Genomic DNA, 15161 nt, shown 5'->3' with positions numbered 1-15161 from the left:
TGTATGCTTAATTATACTTCCCTGGAATTCTATCTACAAGACCCTGAATGCTATTTTTCCAACTGAAAATCATATGTACACGTTTATAATGGACAGAAGTGTAAACAGAGGCCTTGTAATATGTACAACATAAGGCAACAYTAACACAACCACATTTCAGTTGATTAATATAGCGCCCCCCCCTGGGCCAATCAAAGGTATTTTGTAAATGCCGGATCTTTATGGCAAGATMAATCATTTACCCAAGTTTAGTTAAAATCAGGCCAGTGGTGTCTGACATATCGTGTGTGACTAACGTATGGATGGACGGAGACGGATCCATAGTTCCCCCTTTCGCCTCCATAAAGAAATCTATGAACCTCTTTGATCAGGATTCCCACAGAAGTGCACTCAGTCAGCGGGATGATATTGGCTAGAGTGAGAAGATAACTTCATCAGGCAGACGAACATAATGTGAAGTTGCATAAGTCCTTAAAAGAGTAACCTCAGGACTGCAGAACACTATTATGTACAGAAAATGTTTTGAGTGAACATTTAAGGCTTCATAGATAGCAGTCATAATTCTAAAAAGCAGGTTAAGAGAAAAAGTAGTCAAAGAAAACTGACTCTCAGTGCTTCAGTGTGCACACTTATATACCTTCAATGGCTAAATCAACTTGGATAGAAATCATTTGAATTAAATCTAAAAATTTAAAGAAATACACAGTAAATCAATGTTTATTAACTTACTTCACAGTTGATTTTATGGCAAATTGAAAACTAGAGGCGATCAAGTTTGTGCTGATACAAAGCTGTTTTATTTACTGGTACTCCTTTAGGCATGAACAATGATTACATGACTGATTAGGCGACATTAACAATAGGTTTATGCCTACCTTAAGCGTTTAAAATAGACCAGGGAGCTCAGAAAGGGGGACACAGAAGGGACATACTGTTGGTCCCATACAGACTAGGGTTGAACATGGGTTGTAGGCCTCATTTTGAATTCAAATGTTTTATGCCGTTCATTTGTGTTGGCATGAACACTTTGCACAACTGCTGTTGTGGTAACACTTGAAAAATGTTCCTCCCCCCTCCTAGCACCCCTCCTCACAAAAAACCCCACCAACAACAAACAAACAAACAAACAAAACAACATCAGAACAAACACACAACAACACAACTACCAACACAGTGGTGTAAAGTACTTAAGTAAAAATACTTTAAAGTATTACTTAAGTCGTTTTTTGGGGTATCTGTACTTTAATATTTATATTTTTGACAACTTTTACTTTTACATTTATTTTCTTTAGCAATGTACTTTTTACTTCATACATTTTCCCTGACACCCAAAAGTAATCGTTACATTTTGAATGCATTGTAGGACAGGAAAATGGTCCATTCACACACTTATCAAGAGAACATCCCTGGTCATCCCTACTGCCTCTGATCTGGCGGACTCACTGAACATACATGCTTCGTTTGTAAATTATGTCTGAGTGTTGGAGTGTGCCCCTGAATATACGTAAATTTAAAAAACAAGAAAATAGTGCTGTCCAGTTTGCTTAATATAAGGAATTGGAAATATTTTTGATTTTTACTTTTGATACTTAAGTATATTTAAAAACAAATACTTTTAGACTTTTACCCAAGTAGTATTTTTCTGGGTGACTTTACTTTTACTCAAGTATGACTTTTGGGTACTTTTTTCACCACMGTATCTACATGCATTTTTGCAAGGACGTAGCATTGGGCTCAATCACTTTCTTAAAACCACAAACTCTGACGACCCCTGGTGGCATTTTCTAAATGACCCATAATATTGTATGCTGCCTGTTATATCTAGCTTAGCTGTAGAAGAACGCACATCTGCACGGTTTCACATTATACAGTGGCTTGTGAAAGGATTCACCCCCTTGGCATTTTTCCTATTTTTTTGCCTTACAACCTGGAATTAAAATGTATTTTTGGGGGGTTTGTGTCATTTGATTTACACAACATGCCTACCACTTTGAAGATGCAAAATATTTTTTCTTGTGAAACAAACAAGAAATAATACCAAAAAACCCCGAAAACTTGAGCTTGCATTACTATTCACCCCCCCCCAAAAGTAAATACTTTGTAGAGCCACCTTTTGCAGCAATTACAACTGCAAGTCTCTTGGGGTATGTCTCTATAAGCTTGGCACATCTAGCCACTGGGATGTTTGCCCATTCTTCAAGGCAAAACTGCTCCAGCTCCTTCAAGTTGGATGGGTTCCGCTGGTGTACAGCAATCTTTAAGTCATACCACAGATTCTCAATTGGATTGAGGTCTGGGCTTTGACTAGGCCATTCCAAGACATTTAAATGTTTCCCCTTAAACCTCTCGAGTGTTGCTTTAGTAGTATGCTTAGGGTCATTGTCCTGCTGGAAGGTGAACCTCCGTCCCAGTCTCAAATCTCTGGAAGACTGAAACAGGTTTCCCTCAAGAATTTCCCTGTATTTAGCACTATCAATCATTCCTTCAATTCTGACCAGTATCCCATTCCCTGCCGATGAAAAACATCCCCACAGCATGATGCTGCTACCACCATGCTTCACTGTGGGGATGGTGTTCTCGGGGTGATGAGAGGTGTTGGGTTTGTGCCAGAAATATTGTTTTCCTTGACGGCCAAAAAGCTGAATTTTAGTCTCATCTGACCAAAGTACCTTCTTCCATATGTTTGGGGAGTCTCCTACATGCCTTTTGGTGAACACCAAACGTGTTTGCTTATTTTTTTCTTTAAGCAATGGCTTTTTTCTGGCCACTCTTCCGTAAAAGCTCAGCTCTGTGGAGTGTACGGCTTAAAGTGGTCCTATGGACAGATACTCCAATCTCCGCTGTGGAGCTTTGCAGCTCCTTCAGGGTTATCTTTGGTCTCTTTGTTGCCTCTCTGATTAATACCCTCCTTGCCTGATCCGTGAGTTTTGGTGGGCGGCCCTGTCTAGGCAGGTTTGTTGTGGTGCCATATTCTTTCCATGTTTTAATAATGGATTTAAATTGTGCTCCGTGGGATGTTCAAAGTTTGGGATATTTTTTATAACCCAACCCTGATCTGTACTTCTCCACAACTTTGTCCCTGACCTGTTTGTAGAGCTCCTTGGTCTTCATTGTGCCGCTTGCTTGGTGGTGCCCCTTGCTTAATGGTGTTGCAGACTCTGGGGCCTTTCAGAACAGGTGTATACATACACTGAGATCATGTGACAGATCATGTGACAGATCATGTGACAGATCATGTGACACTTAGAATGCACACAGGTGGACTTTATTTAACTAATTATGTGACTTCTGAAGGTAATTGGTTGCACAGATCTTATTTAGGGGCTTCATAGCAAAGGGGGTGTATGTACGCACCAGGTTTCTATTTTTGATTTTTTTTGAATATTTTGAAACAAGTAATTTTTTTCATTTCACTTCACCAATTTGGACTATTTTGTGTATGTCCATTACATGAAATCCAAATAAAATCCATTTAAATTACAGGTTGTAATAGAACCAAATAGAAAAAACGCCAAGGGGGATGAATACTTTTGCAAGGCACTGTATATCACTCTCTCGTTTAATGACACGTGCCACTCATTCTCACAACCCATTTATCCGTAAAGCAGCACACTGTCGTAAACCATAACGTACAGCACGTCGTACCATACATAACACCCCCCCCCCTTTCCAAAACCAGGGACTGGTACCACATATAAAAATGTCCATAGGGCAAGAACCTAGAGTGATACCTGAAAGAAACATTAACCCTTTAACAGAAGAGGTAAACAACGACTCTCCAAACTAGCCAGCTCAGTCCATTAACCTGGATGTTGACTAAGACACCTAACGGAGCTAAGTTTAAAAGGCATGCGTGTGTYTCTGAACACGCCAGCATGTGTATCTGAACACGCCAGCATGTGTATCTGAACACGCCAGCATGTGTGACAATGGCCGTGAGGTCTCTGCTGGCTTGGGTGGAAGGGCACCTGAAGATAACCCTGACGCAGGTCGAGCTTCGTGAAGACCCTGGAGCCATGAAATTGTGCGGTCAGCTCCTCAGCTATAGCCAAGGGGTACTTATCTGGGACAACAGCCCTGTTCACAGCACGGAGAACCACACAGGTCCGTATGCCACCTGACTTGGCCAATTCTGTTGCCATGTGCAGGTAACTTGGTGGATAGCCGACCCACTGTCATCTCTCAGTGTGAACCCCAAGCCTGTGAAGCGGTCGAGGCCCAGGAGGTTGGCACCCCATTTTGAAACGTGAATGATGGCAGATGCTTGGGACCTGAAGGGTGCCTGCAATGTCTATCTTGGATCTACCATACCCACACAGGGCAGTGGTAGGTGACTGAAAAACTTGTAAGTGGCAAGGTTGAGCAACGACACCGCAGCGCTAGTATCCAGTAGCAAAGGCAAACCCACCTCGCCCAGCTGGACAGTACATGTCTTGAATGACACATGGTTGGTGGAGACGGTTTGGATTTCAGTGTGTTCATGTTGAGAGTGAGATGAAAATAAGGGCCTGTTCTGAGTGTGGCTAAAAGCTGGGGCAGAACGACACACTTTTGCAAAATGATTGTATTTTGAACAGTTCTTGCATATTTTCCCATGGGCTGGGCAGTTTGAAGCCCTTGAATTGTGAGAGCTAGCCCCACAGTTGCCACAGCTATTTCTGTTTGTTTGTCTGTGTGCCTGCTGCACGGGCATGCTGGTGTCTGTGTCCATGCAGCTATCTATGTAGGAGTGCGTGRACAGCGCGTGATCGTTGTAGTGCGCATGCTCGGGCTGAAGTTGCTGTGTGAATGGCTGGGGGCAGAGTGTATACTGCAGAGCTGTCTGTCAGCATTGTAGAGCATTTCAAAGCCGCTTCAACCTGGAATACTATTTGAATAGCTCCATCAAGTTGTAAATTATTTGATTCCAAAAGCTGTTTCTCCCGCCTTGTCTTTTCACATAACGTCCCCTCTATCATCTGATCTCGTCCTGAAGTGTCCCATAGATACCCTCAGATTAGCCACGTAGCTTTGAATGGACTCACCCGGCCATTGATGTCTTTTCTGTATCCGGTAGTGTCGGAGGAGCACTTGCTCTTTCCCCGCAAAGTGGTTCAGTAGGAGGCTGACTGCATGGAACATTCCATAGCTTCGAGATAAGTGTTAAAACTATCAAGCCAGTTATTCCACGGGAATGGAGGTTCACCAGGCACGGCGAGGAATGGTGCTGGCGTCGTTGCCAATATTATATCTAGTTTAGCTGTAGAAGAACGCACATCTGCACGGTTTCACATTGTACATCACTCTCTCTCTTAATGACATATGCCACTCATTCTCACAGCCCATTCTTCTGTAAAGCAGCACACTGTACCATACATAACACTACCCTCATAAAGTGCTTTTCGGATTCAAAACTATAAGTCCTACAAACACATGCATAGTACTTTCAGAAAGGTAAGAACTATGGGATTCTGATATAGGTGTCAGAAACAATGTGACTACTGCCATATGTCCACCAGATGCACATGCGTTTTGCCATGTGTTGTTTTTGCCCGCATTTTCTGTACTTGGTGCACACGAGCTTCACAAGGCTGCAGAACGGTTTGCAGCGAGGATAAGCCCTGTTTAACCAAAGCTAACAATTAGAACAAATGAAAGTTATTCTCCTGTCGACCTAATGGTTTCATAAACTGCCAGAGCTACCAACAGACTAACGTGTACAAGGGCATATTACAACAATTAATCTAGTTTGTTTCTATTCTGTCACTATCAACATCAATAAATTGAACTGGTTGTTCCCATATAGAGTACTGATTTTAAATCACTAGCTTGCCCTGCATGATGGCATCCTTCTAGCTTCGCCAGTGAGTTGTACTCCCCACAAATGAGAGGCTTTTAAATACTCAAGACCGAGTGTTAGGGCCTGAGGAAAGTATGGCATTCATTCAGATTAAATATGGAAACTTGAAATGTGTCCTCCCCATATTCAGTTATATTTTCGGTTTTATTACCAAAATTAAAACTATACTAAATATATTCACGTCACCCAATAATTTATAAAAACACACTGTTTTGCAACAAAGGTCTACAGTAGCCTCAACAGTACTCTGTAGGGAAGCACTATGGTGTGGGTGGAGGACAGCTACTTTCCATCATCCTCTGGGTACATTGACTTCAATACAAACCTAGGAGGCTCATGGTTCTCACCCCCTTCCATTGACTTACCCAGTAATTATGACAACTTCTGGAGGACATCCTCCAAACTATCAGAGGTCTTGTAGCATGAACTGACATATCAATTTACATTTGACATTTTAATAATTTAGCAGACGCTTTTATCCAGACCGACTTAGTGAGTGGATACATTTTCATACTTTTTGTTAATTCTCTGATCCAATCAAAGGATCAGAGAATGAATCTAGTACTGAAAGCATACGCTACAGCTAGCTAGCACTGCAGTGCATAAAATGTGGTGAGTAGTTGACTCAAAGAGAGAGAAAGACAATAGTTGAACAGTTTTTAACAAATGTATTTATTTAAAAAGGAGAAGCAAGGTTAAAAGAGAGAGAGAGACAGCTATGTTTAGTTGTATTTTTTTCACTTTGCTAGTGAATGGAACTAGCTAGCTTAGCGTGCTCAAACAGAGAGGGATGCTATGTTAGCTAGCTGGTGTAACGTTTGCTTCCAACTCACACTCTAATACACTTAGATCCCCTGAATGCAGCTCAATCTCCAGATCCCAATCACCCGAATTCTGATGACCTGTTCACACACCAGAATGTCATTAACACACACTATTTATTTCAGTTCTTTGCACCCCTTCTTTGTGAGGTATTGTTTGTTTTTGACACACTTCTCTTCGGAGTGCTGTTTTTCCCATAATTTACTCRTCCCGTGTATGATATTTTTGGCCTGTCTCACTAACGATGCCTTTTGCGTATTCCCTGCCTGTACTTTAGCCTATCGGATTTCCTGTTATTTACCTATTGCCTGATCTCACGGACGACGTTACTAGCCTTTTCCCTGCCTGTTGCCTTTTGGACCCCCTGTGTATGACCTGCTGCCTGCCCCTGGACCCAGCTACCTGCCTCCTCCTGTGGTCCTTTACATTAAACACCTGCTGCGCCCTGTGCTTGAAACSAGCTCTCTGTCTCCCTCGTGTTCATTACAGCTGGCTATGGCTCTCCAACAATAGCTATGTTGACTTGGGCGGTCGGTTTTACAGTTCATTAAATGTTTGTTTTGATACTCAGTGTTGGAGGTTGTGACAACCTGTCCAAACTGTTTCCGTGCACTGTTCATGCAATGGTTGCGCTGGTTGTATTTATAAGAGCCCTTGTGTGTTTTTTGTCTGCGTCCACATTTTGTTACAGTACAGCCTTATTCTAAAATTGATTAAATAAATAAAAAATCCTCATTAATCTACACACAATACTCCATAATGACAAAGTGAAAAAAAGTTTTAGACATTTTGCAAATGTATTAAAAATAAAAAAACGTATTTACATAAGTATTCAGACCATTTGCAATGAGACTCGAAATTGTGCTCAGGTGCATCCTGTTTCTATTGATCATCCTTGAGATGTTTTTACAAATTGATTGSTGTCCACTTGTGGTAAATCCAATTGATTGGACATGGTTTGGAAAGGKACACATCTGTCTATATAGGGTCTCACAGTTGACATTGCATATCAGAGCAAAAACCAAGCTATGAGGTCAAAGGAATTGTCCGTAGAGCTCTGAGACAGGATTGTTTCGAGTCACAGATCTGGGGAAGGGTACCAAAATATTTCTGCGTCATTGAAGGTCCCCAAGAACACAGTGGCCTCCATCATTCTTAAGTTGAAGAATGAAACCACCAAGTTGTTGAAGTTTGGAACCACCAAGACTCTTCCTAGAGCTGGCAGCCCGGCCAAACTGAGCAATCAGGGGAAGAGGGCCTAGGTCAGGGAGGTGACCAAGAAGCCGATGGTCACTCTGACAGAGCTCCAGAGTTCCTCTGTGGAGATGGGAGAACCTTCCAGAAGGAAAACCATCTCTGCAACACTCCACCAATCAGGCCTTTATGGTAGAGTGGCCAGACGGAAGCCACTCCTCAGTAAAAGGCACATGACAGCCCGCTTGGAGTTTGCCAAAAGGCACCTAAAGACTCACAGACAATAAGAAACAAGATTATCTGGTCTAATGAAACCAAGAATAAACTCTTTGGTCTGAATGCCAAGCATCACATCTGGAAGAAACCTGGCAGCATCCTTACGGTGAATTATGGTGGTGGCAGATTCATACTGTGGGGATGTTTTTCAGCGGCAGGGACTGGGTGTCACGATCATCGTCAAGGAAATGACCGGACCAAGGTGCAGCGTGGTAAGCCTACATTCTTTTATTTTTAATGTTGCCAACAAAAACAATAAACAACAAAACGAACGTGAAGCTCTGTAAGGCTATACATGCCACTAACAAAGACAACAACCCACAAATGAGAAAAGGAAAAAAGGATGCCTAAGTATGATTCCCAATCAGAGATAACGATAGACAGCTGTCCCTGATTGATAATCATACCCGGCCAAAAACAAAGAACCAGAAAGCATAGACCCTAACCCTAACCCACCCGAGTCACACCCTGACCAAACAGACACAGAGAATAAAAAGATCTCTACAGTCAGGGCGTGACACTGGGAGACTAGTCAGGATCGAGGGAAAGATAAACTGACCAAAGTACAGAGAGATCCTTGATGAAAACCTTCTCCAGAGCACTCAGGACCTCAGACTGGGGCGAAGGTTCACCTTCCAACAGGACAAGGACCATCTGTACACAGCCAAGACAACGCAGGAGTGGCTTCAAATCAAATCACATTTTATTGGTCACATACACATGGTTAGCAGATGTTAATGCAAGTGTAGCGAAATGCTTGTGCTTCTAGTTCTGACCGTGCAGTAATATCTAACAATTTATCTAACAATTTCACAACAACTACCTTATACACACACAAGTGTAAAGGAATGAATAAGAATATGTACATACAAATATATGGATGAGCGAGGGCCGAACGGCATAGGCAAGATGCAGTAGATGGTATAGAGTACAGTATATACATATGAGATGAGTAATGTAGGGTATGTAAACATTATGTAAAGTGGCATTGTTTAAAGTGACTAGTGATGCATTCATTACATCCATTTTTTTTATTAATAGTGGCTAGAGATTTGAGTCAGTATGTTGGCAGCAGCCACTCAATGTTAGTGATGGCTGTTTAACAGTCTGATGGCCTTGAGATAGAAGCTGTTTTTCAGTCTATCGGTCCCAGCTTTGATGCACCTGTACTGACCTCGCCTTCTGGATATTGCGGGGTGAACAGGCAGTGGCTTAGGTGGTTGGCCTTCCTGTGACATCGGGTGGTGTAGGTGTCCTGGAGGGCAGGTAGTTTGCCCCCGATGATGCGTTGTGCGAACCTCACTACCCTCTGGAGAGCCTTACGGTTGTGGGCAGAGCAGTTGCCGTACCAGGCGGTGATACAGCCCGACAGGATGCTCTCGATTGTGCATCTGTAAAAGTTTGTGTTTTTGGTGACAAGACAAATTTCTTCAGCCTCCTGAGGTTGAAGAGTTGCTGTGTGGCCACTTCTTCACCACGCTGTATGTGTGGGTGGACCATTTCAGTTTGTCCGTGATGTGTACGCTTCGGGACAAGTCTCTGAATGTCCTTGAGTGGCCTAGCAAGAGCCCGGATTTTAACCCGATCGGTCATCTCTGGAGAGACCTGAAAATAGCTGTGCAGCGACGCTCCCCATCCAACCTGACAGAGCTTGAGAGGATCTGCAGAGAAGAATTGGAGAAACTCCCCAAATACAGGTGTGCCGAGCTTGTAGCGTCATACCCAAGAAGACTTGAGGCTGTAATCGCTGCCAAAGGTGCTTCAACAAAGTACTGAGTAAACGGTCTGAAAACTTATGTATATATTTTATTTCAGTTTCTAAAAACCTGTTTTTGCTTTGTCATTATGGGGTATTGGGTGTACATTGATGAGGGGAAAAAACAATTTAATCCATTAGAATAAGGCTGTAACGTAACAAAATGTGTAAAAAGTCAAGGGGTCTGAATACTTTCCGAATAGACTGTATGCTGCAATAGTCTATGTGCCATGGGCCGAGCGTCAGTCTGTCCTATCTGGTGTAATTCTCCTGTGTTATCTGGTGTCCTGTGTGATCTTAACAGTGGCGTGATGTCAGTGATGTTTAAGATMAGGGAGGATGAGAATTTTTTATGAGCATGGCCTTATTTCTATTACAGTTTCTCAATGTAACATCGATATGTTTAGGCTACTACATGATAGTCACATTTTCCCTATACCCATCATAATGTTGCTACAACCTAGTCTATGAATGTAAGTTTACAACTTCAACATTTTAGTAATCAAGGTGACAGACATTGACACATTCAATACAGCCTTGCACACTCTTTCCTGCATTTAGCTGATCTAGGGTGTAATCATTAGTCCAACAGTTGCAAACAAGAGTTTCTATTGGACAAATTCAGGTATGTTTATCCCAGTTTTGTTCCGTTTGCCTCTGTTTAATAAGAAACTTTTTTCAATAGAATCAGCAGAATGAATACACCCCTGATCACACGCAAACACAGTTCACTTTCATAGCAGCCACATACAGTAGAAACAGCATGATCCCTTTGATCGTTGTATAATTCCTTCTCGCATCTATGCACTCTCCACCTTTTACCTTTTACCTTCGCTTGTGGACTTCAGTGCACAGTACATCAGCTGTTTGTGACCCGGCGAAAAAAACTTTTCAAGCCAAACCTTCCTATCATAACCGCTAACCACTTCACACAGCCTATATCGTTGTTACCATATTAACGTCATAGTCAACATAGCTATTAAAAGTAACATGTTAGTAAATCTGCTACAATCATGCAGTACAGTGTACAGTTAGCAGCAAGCAGTTTAGCAGTTACATCAGTGGTCTCTGGTGGCAATAAATTCATAAAACCAAAAGCTTTCCTTGACTTGGAASATTTCCAGTGTTGGAGAGCTGCAGCAAATGTACATTATCCCAGGGGCGTTGACAGTCACAATGTACTGTAAATAACCTAATTTGTGTCCCTCTAACTCCCATGACCGACTCTGTCGATCCTACAGCTATTATATACAATAATCATGTGTCTATTAACCAGAGTTATACTGTTATAACGGTGTGCCTAGTAGGAAGTTCACTGTGTGCAGCTCACCCTGCACTCAAACTCAGCTCAAACATAAATAACATAGTCATGTCTACTTCTGATAAGGTTCCCAGTAAAGCAATAAAATCAATCAAACATCCCAGAAAAMAGCTAAAAAATAGCCCACATTAACATATGTAGCCTAAGAAACAAGGTTCATGAAATCAACTAGTAACAGATGGCATTCATATTCTGACTGTGTCACACCTTGATCTGTTTCACCTGTCTTTGTGATTGTCTCCACCCCCTTCCTGGTGTCGCCCATCTTCCCCATTTATCCCCTGTGTATTTATACCTGTGTTCTCTATTTGTCTGTTGCCAGTTCGTCTTGTTTGTCAAGTCAACCAGCGTTTTTGTATCAGCTCCTGCTTTCCCCCAGTCTCTATTTTTTCTCATCCTCCTGGTTTTGACCCTTGCTTGCCCCTGACTCTGAGCCTGCCTGCCGTCCTGTACCTTTTCCCCACCTCTGGATTACCGACCTCTGCCTGACCTGACCCTGAGCCTGCCAGCCGTCCTGTACCTTTGCCCCTGTTGCTGTAATTAACATTGTTACTTCGACATGGTCTGCATCTGAGTCTTACCTTTATCCTGATAATACGAACTGGCCCTGACTGACCCAGCAGACCCGGGCCAGCTGCGCGACACCATCTCCTCCCAAGGAGCCACCATCGGGAGACACGAGGAACTGCTTCGTGGCCTTATGGAGGGGGTCCAAATGTTGGCTAAATGCTATGACCGGGCATTGGATAGTTTGCTGGAGCAATTCTGCGGGTTGTCTGGGGTCAGTCAGGGCCAGCTCCCCCCCCGGGAGGGCTCTCACCTGGGCTACAGCAGCCGGCCATATGCGTTAGTCTGGAGGGGTTCGTGCGAGAGGTGAAGAAGGTTTTTTATGCCCCGTTCTCCGGGAGAGAAGCTGCCCGGAAGCTAATCCAGCTTCGGCAGGACTCCTGCAGTGTGGCTGGCTGTGCGGTAGATTTCCGCACGTAGGCAGCAGAGAGTGCTTGMAACCAGGAAGCACTGTTCGATATGTTCCTGCACGGTGTCTCAGAGGAGGTCAAGGACGAGCTTGCTGCTCGGGAGTTACCTACGGACCTCGATTCCCTCATCYCTTTGACGATCCGAATCAATGGGCGACTGTGGGAACGACGTCGGAGAGGAAATTAGACTTCGCTCGCACATCCAGGGATTCCATCTTGCCTCAGAGTCATCCCGGAACTTTCCTTCTTCCCTTGTTCGCACCCCTGTTCATGCCATTCTGCTGTGGGGAGGCTAAATCCCTCTGGGTCCTCATTGACTCTGGGGCCGATGAGAGTTTTTTGGATGCTACCCTGGCTTCCGAGCTGAACATTCCCACTCAGCTCCTTTCCACTCCTATGGATGTTAGAGCACTGGGCGGGCGCTCTATAGGCCGGGTCACTCATATTACCACTCTCATCAACCTACGGGTGTCAGGGAATCACAGCCAGACTATTCAATTCCTGCTCATCAAGTCTACTCAGATTCCCGTGGTATTGGGACTCTCCTGACTCCAGCGACACAATCCCCTTATCAACTGGTCTACTGGTGCCATCATGGGCTGAAGTCCGTTCTGCCACGCCCAGTGTCTGAAATCAGCGCAACCTGCCCCGGGACATCTTCCTGGGGGCTCGGAAGGTYCCCGGGACCTCTCCGGCGGAGTACCAGGACCTTCGGGAGGTGTTCAACAAGGACCGGGCTGCTTCGCTTCCGCCGCACCGACCATATGACTCCGGGATTGATCTTCTCCCTAGCACTGCCTTCAACATGGCCAGCGGCCACTACGAGTATTTGGTCATGCCATTTGGCCTCACCAATGGCCCTGCTGTATTCCAGGCTCTGGTAAGTGATGTTATCCGCGACATGTTGAACCGGTTCATCTTCGTCTACATTGATGACATCCTCATCTTCTCCCACTCCCCCCAAGAACATGTGCTCCACATCCGACAGACTCTTCAATGTCTCCTGGAGAACCAGCTGTTTGTTAAGGCAGAGAAGTGCGAGTTCCATCGTTCCACCATCCCCTTTCTGGGGTACATCATCTCCGCTGGGAGTGTCCAGATGGATCCCGGGAAGGTGAGCGGTGGTGGATTGTCCCCTGTCTTCGTCCAGGGTGCAGCTGCAACATTTCCTGGGGTTCGCCAACTTCTATCGCTGTAACGGCAGTCTATTTCGTCCTCCTCATCGGACGAGGAGAGGCGAGAAGGATCGGAGGACCAATGTACAGCGTGGTAAGTTTCCATGATTTAATAACATGAAAACAATATACAATTACAAAATAACKAAACAAACTAACCGTCACAGTCCCGTGTGGCACAAACACTGACACAGAAAACAACCACCCACAAAATCCCTACACAAAACAAGCCACCTATATATGATTCTCAATCAGGGACAACAATTGACAGCTGCCTCTGATTGAGAACCATATTAGGTTGAACACAAAAACAGACAAACTAGACACACAACATAGAATGCCCACCCAGCTCACGTCCTGACCAACACTAAAACAAGCAAAACACATAAGCACTATGGTCAGGACGTGACAATCGCCGCTTTATCCGGGGTTACAGCACCCTGGCTTCCCCCCTGTCAGCACTTACTTCTCCCAAGGTTCTGTTCACGTGGTCCCCTGCTGCTGACCGGGCGTTACGGGACCTCAAACACCATCCTGGTTCATCCATATGATGAAAATTATGAAAGACAAGCATTGTAATTTGGATTTCTGAAAAGTGAGTGTGGAAGAGGTGAAAAACTGATTGTTGTCTATTCAGGGCCCCACTTGTTTAGCTTTGCCTGTTTTGCATGTTATATTGGCATTAATATGTGCCAAATATCAGTTTGCAAGCAATGTAAAAAATAAAATAAAAAAATCATTGAGTTAATAAAGCCGCATACAAACATGGTCTCTTTTTTTCTTTATTGAGTAAGGCAGCTCCAAAATGTGTGTGTTTCAGCTTAGCTCAGTGCTTTCTGTGGTGGTGGGGCAGCCAGCGGAAAATACTAAGCGTAGGGGTTGGTAATGTTCTCTAGTTGTACCGTGATTGGCTCAGTGTTCTGTCACTCATGGGGACACTTAGCTAGCTAGCAGTCATCATGATGAATAAAGTCGACAATCTACTGGCAAATCCGTTTCAATCCTTGTCATATGAAGAGAAATTATMAAGAGAAATTATAGATAAAACGTATCGGTGCTCATTGGCCATTGGACATAAACATTACAAAACAGGTTGGATATCACAAATTCAACAACAAGTTGTTTGGAAGGAATCAGTGTCTAACTGCAAGCATAGCAAAGCAATCACTAGCCTGCTATTCAGTGGAGTGGATGTGTGGTCCAATTCTGGATTTAAGAGTCTCTTTTCCAAGCTTAAAATTAGTTTTGAAAACTACTTGAAACTCAGTGAATTCAAGACAACTGGGAATTCGGGGGAAAAAACTAGCTCKGACTGGGAAAATTGGTTGGAATTCCTCTTTCTCAACTTGGAATTCCTCTTTCTAGTACTCCGACCTGAAGATCACTAACGTCCTGATTCGACCTTGTTGTTTTCAGAGTTCCCAGTTGTCTTGAAAGAACCATAAATCCAGGGAATGCCAGACTTTGATGCCCACGAAGGACCTCCGTGCCACCTACCTGTTCAAGTGAGCAAAGCACAACAAGGTGAGTCCAAAAATGTATTGTATGCTGCTCATAATATTATATTTTACCTTTATTTAATTAGGCAAGTCAGTTAAGAACAAATTCTTATTTTCAATGAGGGCCTAGGAACATTGGGTTAACTGCCTTGTTCAGGGGCAGAATGACAGATTTTTTTACTTTGTCAGCTCCGGGATTTGATCTTGCAATCTTTCGGTTACTAGTCCAACGCGCTTACCAGTAGGCTACCTGCCACCCCGCTGCTGCCCCACTTTCATGCATACTGTAGCCAAGAAAGTAA

This window comes from Salvelinus sp. IW2-2015, linkage group LG28 (assembly GCF_002910315.2).
Source record: "Salvelinus sp. IW2-2015 linkage group LG28, ASM291031v2, whole genome shotgun sequence".
Classification (NCBI taxonomy): Eukaryota; Metazoa; Chordata; class Actinopteri; order Salmoniformes; family Salmonidae; genus Salvelinus; species Salvelinus sp. IW2-2015.
This window is presented reverse-complemented; position numbering follows the sequence as displayed.